Here is a 9,479-nt window from a genome sequence, read left to right as displayed (position 1 = left end):
AGAGAAATGATGAGGATTAGCAATACCATGTGCACTTGTGACACTTGTGTGCCACAACGTGTATATATATATACACTAATATATACAATACACTGCAACGTGTATTACCTTTCACATGGGAGCTAGCTCAATAGTGTGAAACAGAAGCAGACCAAGAAATGCTCTGGAGTTTGCATAGTGGTTTTACCACCTCTTACTGCAATTTCAAGTCGTTAACTAGGACACAGTCACATATTGCTACTTCCCACCAGGTTCCTGAAAGGGGCAGAGAGAGATGATAACAATGGTGTTTCTTAAAGACCCTATCTCTTAATTTTTTTAACTTTTGTTGGGGATCTTGAGGTGGACTTTGCCACAGCCTGCATTTTAGAGTAGATAAGGAAAATTGTTCAAGCTTTTCCACATTTCCATATTATGTCATTTTCCCTGTTGTTAGTGGAAGCTGTGGTGTGGCTTTCTGTCCTCCCTCTCTCCACTGGAGAGATTGCTTTTACCTACAAGCTGAACAGAGGGCCGCCCCTTGCACCCCTGTAAGTCATGGATGGAAAACAATGTCGATACTGTAAAAAATCTTACTGAACTTCAGACCTTACTGTGTCTTAGCTCTTACAGTGTCAAAATGCTGAGTTTTCACAATTTTTCTCTTCTGAGCATTTACTGTGTAAGTTATCAGTTCATCAGTGAAGAGTGGTCAACACTGTATAAGGCAGAACTGCTATGATGATAATGAGCAAGGCTGCAAAGAAGTCAGTGACATCAGGCGGGCAGAGCTCAGAGACTCAACTCATTAGTGTTCTTCTAACCTCCAAATCACCATTTCAGATCCATCCCTAGGGGCTGCGATATGTGTGAGACATTGAAGTTAATGCCTCAGGCCCTCTGATATCCTTGACAGCAAGAGGAGGTAGACCTTTTACTCCTTTCTCTTGATTCTGCTCCTTCTCTTTCTGACACCCTTTCCATGGCAGTGCTGGAACCCAGACTGTGAGCTTTGGAATATCAAGTATAATTTCTCTTATGTTCTTTAAGAACTACTGAATAAGGAACTGCTCATATATATGACAAAGAAGAGTAAAAATAAAAGTGCCCCTCAAAAGGACACTGTTCACTCAGTGAAGAATTGTAAAAATGAAAATATTATATAATATTATAGTTCAATAAGGAGAACTATAGATCAAAGAAACAAGAAATCTCTAGTGACTAACAATGAATGCCATAGTCCAACCTTTCTCCAAGTATGATTATACTGAAATTAGGTGATTTACTAGAGAAAAATTTGATTGTATGGCACAGGGAAATGCAAAATACTTAGCAGCACACAATGATCTGTCAGCACTTTCTTTATGGTTAGCAAAAAATTGTAAATACTTTGCATTGCATTAGTTCAATTTATACCTCAGTACTTTCAGAACAGTTTGGCAGGGCTGTAGAGTAGAATGAGAGGGCAGGGCCCTATGAATGCTAAAGGGAAATTATTGTAGTCTAAATAAAAAAAATAACTGATCTATGTTTATGGCAGACTTGAATACAGAAAGACTCCCAGAGGAGGAGTAATGAAGAAGAGGACAGTAAGGATGGGGTTCAGGTGCAAAGGGCAATCATGGTTGTGCTGCTGTAAAAATGGTATGGAAAGTTCGTCTTGTAGGATTAATGAACTTAGCTGCCAGAAATGCCAGGAGAGGCATGGTTGAGTGTGGGAACTCATCCAGATGCTTAAAGAGAAGAGAGCCCTGGCTCCTATTACCACTTAGACTCAATCAGCTTTTCTGCTAGGGGACCACTAGTTGACCTGAACTGAAAAGTCCTTGTCTGTGCTTGTTCTTTGGAAGTGTAGATAAGGTGTTTCCAAAAAAGTTTCACCTCTGTTACTTTCATTGTACGATCATTTTGCGTTTAGCAAAAATGGAATTTGTTAAGAGTGGCATTGGGTGAGTAAGCTCCTCTAGTCCAAGGGGAAGTGTTTGAATTTTTTCTTTTTGTATGGACACTACTGGCAATACACACACAACTAATTAAAGAAGATGGGAATCCTTGAAAGTGCTGACTCCAATAAGCACAGACATTTAGCTCTGTGCATTGTCATGCAGAGATAGTTGAACTAATTCTTTTTTACCAGAAACTATCTTGTGATGTTCTGCTGCAGCTAAAAGCACAGGCTCTTTAGACCCAGATGTGACATTACCACTTTTCAGCTGAAATGGAGCACCTAAATGTGAGAGTGCTTCTAGTCCATCTCAGTACGAAGTAAAACATGGTTGCTAATACTTGTCAAAAATAATGTATATTCCTTTCTTACAGAAACCAATACATAACAGCATACCAGAAGGCCAAGTGCAAGTTCCTACACCTGGGTCAGTATCAGTACAATCTGGGTGATGATTTGATTGGGAGCAGCCCTACAAAGAAGGGCTTGGGGTACTGATCAATGTAAAATTGAACATGAGCCATAAAGGTGCTCTTGCAGCCCAGAAAGCCAATCATATCCTGGGTTACATCAAAAGAAGTGCAGCCCTCAGGTTGAAGGAGGTGGTTTCTTCTCCTCTATTCCACTCTCATAAGACCCCAGTGGAGTATTGTGTCCGGCTCGGGAACCTCCAACATAAGACGTACATGGACCTGTTGGAGTATCTCAAGAGGAGGGTCATGAAAAATGGTGAAAAGGTTTGAGCATTTCTCCCATGAAGTAAGTTTGAAAAAGTTGGGGTTGTCCAGCCTGGAGAAGACTCTGGGAAGACCTTATTGTGGCTTTGCAATATATAAAGAGAGCATGAAGAAAGACTTTTTATCAGGACCTGTAGTGGCACTACAAAGGGCAATGTCTTCAAACTGAATGTATATAGATTTAGATTGGATATACAGAAAGTACTTTTTACAATGAGGGTGGTTCTGAGACACTGGAACAGGTTTCCCATAGAAGTTGTGCATGCCTTGTCCCTGAAAAGTGTTAAAAGTCAAGTTGGGGATTTGAACAACCTGCTATAGTGCAAGATGTCCCTGCTCATGACAGGGGGGTTGGACTAGATGATCTCTGGAGGTCTCTTCCAACCCAAATCATTTTACAATGTTATGATTCTATGACTATACCTTTATATACTGATTTTTGGTTGAGTTATCCAAACTCAAGAACTGCACTAATGTACCTACTTTTGGTTTTTGAAACTTGAATAGGTATTTTCATATAGTATTCTGCTTGTACACAACGAAGGTTTAACTCATAAGTGACTGAGCATATGAAAAAAGACAAACATAGTACTATTACCAATTCTGTCTAGTCAGCTAGTGTATTGATTTTGTTAAGCTATGAAACAGGTCACAAATGAATATTTATAATAGGACTATCACTCTGAAATACTAAAAAAATATGTTTTTCTTGCACAACAAGTAAATATAACCTATTCTCAGATAGTTAAAAAAATCCTATGAAAGGTATTTCCTTACACGAGAAATTCCATAATGCATGTGTTATAGTGCTACATTATTGATTTATGTTGGAATCAAAGCATCCAGTATCCCATAATAGATTAGAAACTCTGACAGACTGAGAGATGTGGTTAATGCAGGGAATAGTAGTATGACCCTTAGCATTTAAGATCTTGTGATTATTTTAAAAGAACAGTTACATTTGTCATTGATCAAACTTGACAGCTCCATCAAAATGAGGATATCAGCAAATAGACAGAAGAAAGTTAAAGCACAAAGAGACGTAAAGCGGTCAGTATAGTACAGTGTAAAAACATGACATATATTTGTGTAAAATACTGAGGAGGAAAAAATACAGAGGAGGAAAAAAATGCCATCAAAAATGTGAAGATGGATTCCCTGAAACCACCAGGGAACACCTGGAGGTGTTAAAAAACCAACCAAACAAAAAAACCCAAACCAACAAAAGAACCCCAACAAACAAACCCAAACAAAAACCTCACAGCCTAAACACAAGATAGATGTTCTGGATTCTATGCAGAACCTGGGAGGAAATAGTGTAGCCTTCACAGTGCTTCACAGCACTGGTGAGTCAATATGCGGAATAAAACATGAATTTTTGATTTTGTTACATAGAAAACATTGGAGAAACTGAGAAAAGATAAAAATATCAAGCCAAATACTCTAGGAGACAGTAAGTCATACTTTTGATGTAATACATTTGAAAATACTCAATTGATGTGAGTTGCTTACTTCCCAATGGCTTTAGGACAGAGATATGGGTCAAAGACAGATTTTAATTCTATAAAACACTACAGTGCAGACTTAATTTTCAAAACAGGCTTAAGCAAAGTTCTTTTCTTCAGGCACTGACTTATTCTCCAAAATACTGGGGAAATATGGAATTTAGGTATACAGAAAAATTGTCACATTTGGAAGACTTTACTAAATTGAAACTTATTGAGAGACAGAAAAAGAGTAACATAAAGGAAAACCCTGTGCCATAGGATGTATATGGAATAACTGATATTTAGGAAATGCTAATTATCCTATGTGTCTTATTTTGCTTTGGTGTAAATAATGATTTAAAATGGAAGACCTTTTTTAGTACACCTTAAAACATATCTCAATCCTTCTTGGACTTGCAGGGATCTACATCTCTAGGTGAGAGCAGAACAAATACAAAAACTGTTCTTCCATTGACCCTTCCACTTGCATTTGTTTCACTGAAAATTCTTGAGTTTTAGAAAATTTTGCTTCTGATTCCATTAAAAAAACTGCCTTTCACTGTCTTTTTTTTTTTCCACCTTCATTTTCTTTCACCTTGTGCATTTTTTTTTTTTAACACAGCAGATATATCCACGATGATCATGGAGTTTAGAAAATTAAGCTTCTGCAGTATAGTCATGAGGAATTGCTAATTGTGTAGCCTGCCAATCTAATACTGGGAAAAAAATGTTTCATCTTCTGCTCCTGTGTATGCACAGTCTTGAGTGCTATCCATCAGAAAGGAAAATGCAGCTTATAGAATCAAAATAATGTAATACTTTCCACCTATACACAGAATGAGCAACATTAGAATATTTGCCATGGGGAGAAATATAAACAAATCTTTTCTCAGTGCTGGAACTTAGGAAATAATTCATGTGTGCAGGTGAAATTAAGAAGAAATAATGAATGACCTTACCTAAACATATAGGCAGAAATTGGCAGGTTTCAAGTGCATAGCACAAGCTAAGAGAGACCAGCTTTAAATCATCTCCCATATGTTGCTTTTTCTTCTATGTGAAATGCTGTTTGATAAGTTTCTGAAGACTTCTCTAAGTCTTTCCAAAGGGGTCTTCTGACACAACCTGTTATTCCAGACTACATCCCTTATTTGTTGCCTCAGCACTCTTAGAATTGTCTACATTCATCTCTACTTCCCTGCGATGCTTTTCAAAGGAACTCTTTCCAGGGCCTTGAATCTGGTGATAGCTACTTTATTACTGATGAAAATCTGACACTGGTTTCTGCAAATACTCAAGACTGCAAGTAAAAGACATTGGATAGCCTGTCTTTAGAGGTCATGGGAGAGGTATCTCCAGGTGTGCTACAAAACCATCTTTTTCAACATATAGTCACAAATGTCAGGTGTACCGATTTGATCCTTGGGAAACCTACCATTCTCTTAAGATCCTGGAAGTCTAATGGAAGAAGCTGCAAAAGCCATTTCAAACTGTGCCTGATGGCAAGTTTGGTGGTTTTCCCCTTTTCACCCATAAAAGGAGAAAGATTATTCATGAAGTGAAAAGCGGAAAATAGCCTCAAACATCAAGTGCAGTTTAAAAAGGGCAAGAGAAATTTTAATTAAGTCTTGCTGATTATGTGCAAATTTTTTGGTGAGCCTGAAATAAGCTGAATTTTACTTCATGTTATATTTTAAATTGTTTTGTCCACTTTTTTTTCCCTGGACTTTCAGTAGCTTTACACATTATCACAACACTTGGAGATCAAGAGCAGGACTAAAAGTCTCTAAGTCTTAAATATAGTTTCTTTTTGGTTGACTTAGATGCTTAAACACAGATTTGTAGATGTTGCAAGACTTCACATCCAGCCCAGCAAAACCACTTTTGTGGCTAACTTTTGCTGAATGCACTGGAGTTAGAGAGATGTCTAACAGGGGTGACAAGCCCTGAGAACATAATTTATACTCAGTTACAATGAAGGTCAAGCACCTAATTCATTTAATCCAATATTCACATCATCTCCTGCAAGTTTACCTTCAACAGAGCAACTTCTATATGTAGGCATGGTATTGTATGCAGGAATGATAAAAACCAAACAGCTTCTGCCTCTCAGGGTTGATAACTACTGCCTCCCTCTGATGTCAATAAGCAGCCGTAACATGAACAGTTAATATTCTTAACAGAGCATTTTGGTGTTTTGGAGATCTTTTACTATATATACCAACAGGCAGATCTCAAAAATAAATAAAGGCAGCCTTACTGGGAAATGATCAAATTTAACAAATCAGTTTGAATGCATGCATTGTGGCAGGCTAGTGCACCTTTTTTGCTTCCTCTATTCTTAAGGACTTCCTGCTGCCTATTCCCTTTTTGCCAGTAGTTCAAACGCTGAGTGGGAACACCTTGTTCTGCATGCTGCTTTCCAAAATACTTGATGGAGAGCACACAACAGAAATATTTTACCACAGGTGAAATCAAATATATCTGAATAGCAATTACAAACAATTACTTAGCTTTTTGAAACATTTAGGTTGCGTGTTTGTTTGTTTCCTCTCTCCTTTTAGACACTTGGTTGTAATTTGTTAAACTCAATCAAATAATTTTAGAAAACATAATAAACATTTAGAACGCATCAAAGCCATCTGGAAGTGCTATGCACTGTGCACAGAAACAGTGGGATTCATCTATGCATATTAAGCATTGGAGGTTGTTCACTCCCTAAGTTTTGCATTAGCAACCCAAACAACCCAGGCTGAGACTGTGTTTGAACAAAAGAAGCTAATCAGCATAATACTTTTAGAGCCAGGGCATTTTGAAAATCCCATGAAACATCCCTATACTCTTTGGCATTTAAAGTCCAGTGAACACCTAACCCCACTTTCACATCTATTTCAGCTATTTTAGAGGATCTAATGCAGGTGCCCAGGTCAGGGCTGAAGACAAAGGAATCATGAGCTGGTCATACTCCCAGCTCAGACCAGTGCTGATTACAGTGTCAGACAATCTAAAGTACAACAAGATCTTTTTTGTGTTTTAGATGTAGCAAACACAGTTGCCATACAGAATTACTACAATCAAATTCGAGCAGGTGATCAGCATAGAAAAGGGAAATCCCTGGCAGGGGAACATGGCTCAGGCTCTTAAAAGGTGCAGGTACTCCCAGGACTGCTTGGGTAAAGCACTGTTGGTCCTGATTGCTAATTTTTGGTCCTGCAAAAACACATGCATGTTATCATGCACATTCCAGACGTGTGGGTAATACTATAAGTTTGCTCAGAAGGACTTTGATCCTGACACAGAAGAGAAGGAGGAGGAAGGTAGATCAGAGTTTTGCTGCTTCAACAAACCTTTCTTTCCTCTTCATTTCTCAGTAGAGTCTTTACCTGGAAAGAAGGATAGAGTGTACCAAAGTCCTTGTTTTATATATTACAGGACAGATGGGTTTCTATGCCTGGAAATGATAGCATTGATAATACAATAAGTCACCCTCAAAATTCTGGGACTCAGTACCTGAGGTTTTTACCTTCACATGAGAAGAAGTAGTTCCTTCTCCAAAGAACTTGTAGTAGAAGAAGAAATAAATTTAAAATACTGAATTTGGACAAAAAGAACCCTGTAATATGCACGAAAAAGAGTACAATTTAAAAAAAAAATATTCTTGAATAGTTTCACATATAATTCACTGCAGTAAACCCCTTTGTTTTCAGGGAAGTCTTCCCCTTAAGTACGTCTAGGTGAGGTCTGAGGCATTCCAGAGAGGTAGGAAAGGACGGCAATCCCATCTACTACCTGAAACAGGTGCAGAAATTGTGTTACTACCCCTGTCTGACTGCTTACTACAGCAGAAACTTTATTCTTAGCCTTACAATGTCACCTCATATAGAATTTTCTTTCATGCTTATTGTGACCTGTTACTGCTTGAGTAATGTAGAGTACAAGATATCTGTTGAAACACTCTGAGACTTGAAAAAGTCCACACCTCTCCTGTAAAAGCATTATTTCAAAGCTGTTAAAATAAGTTTCCCACATTATTTTGTTTCATAGTTTCTACAAATTAAAATACCTCCACTAATATTTGCTCGTTACATGACTAATAGCTATTCTCCTTGCACTTGCCAGTCTGTTACCTCCGGAAAATTCACCTGCTATGTCCAAACACTGCTCTGATGGTCCAACACTATAGCAGATTTTGTGCTATAGAAACATGTTCGGTAAGAAAAAGTGACTATGGTCAAATACAGTTCAGCCAACAGACACTCACAGGTACTAATGGTTTGTTGGCATGTCATAATATTACAATATACACACAAAAACCCCTTCAATTTCTTAAGTAGTAAATATCACAATAGATTGAATATGAAAAGCATCACTTGCAGGACTCTGAAAGATGAGCAGGGTTATTCCACAACAGGTCCACTGAGTGCATGCAGCAAAAAATTATGTATCTAAACATTCATGAGAACAACACTTTCATCAGAATTAACTGCATTTTACCACCACCAAAAGCTGGGATGCAGGAAGAAAGTATTAGCAGTCAGAGCTTTTTCTGCAATTTGTCGTGCATGTCAGTACGGGGACAGACGTGCTTGAGTTGGCAGTGACAGCACAATTGAACAGATAGCATGAGACATGCCCTTCACTTTGCTGACACGCACTCAGCATACGTCAGAGCAAACTCAGTAGAAGCGATTTCTGTCCTTGAGCATTCCCAGGGAAGGGATGTGCTTCTCGCCTGCACCTGCACTGCTCTGCAGGCTCCAGCTCCTGATTAACACAAAATAAGCAGCAGTTGCAGCTCCAGTCTTTGGCTGTGCTGAATCTCTAGTGTGAGATGAAAAACATTTTCAATTCATATGAGTAATGAGCATTACAAATTAGACTCAGATCAATTATTAAATGAAGATGATTATGAAATATTAAAAAGAAGCTATTATACATAATGTATTTGTCACAGATTAAAAATTAGCATTCATGTAATATCCTATGACTGATAATGTATTTGGATCTTTAACATATTTTAAAGGAGTGCAAAAAGTAAAGATAAGTGGGAGGGAGGTGCATCTATTAAAACAAGAAATGGACTTGTTAATGACTTCTGCAAAAGAGAGTTATCTTCTGTCTTGGGTATAGTTTATCTCTGGTCTCTAGTGAAAACCTGCAGGACACAACATCTCAAGCCTATGTACCACTGTCATTCTTGCTGACTTTGAAGATACTACTTTATTGTACACATTCAGGAAGTAAAGCTTTGATTTAATGTCTAGTCCTGTCACTTGTATGGAAGTCCTCTTGACTAAGGAGTGTTTTTGTACCAACAAAATGAAGTTGCTC

This window comes from Empidonax traillii, unplaced genomic scaffold (genome assembly GCF_003031625.1).
Source record: "Empidonax traillii isolate 1590-97213 ecotype Southwest subspecies unplaced genomic scaffold, ASM303162v1 scaffold417:size1128589, whole genome shotgun sequence".
NCBI classification, from domain to species: Eukaryota; Metazoa; Chordata; class Aves; order Passeriformes; family Tyrannidae; genus Empidonax; species Empidonax traillii.
The sequence above is the reverse complement of the archived record's forward strand: the minus strand, read 5'-3'. Positions refer to the sequence as shown.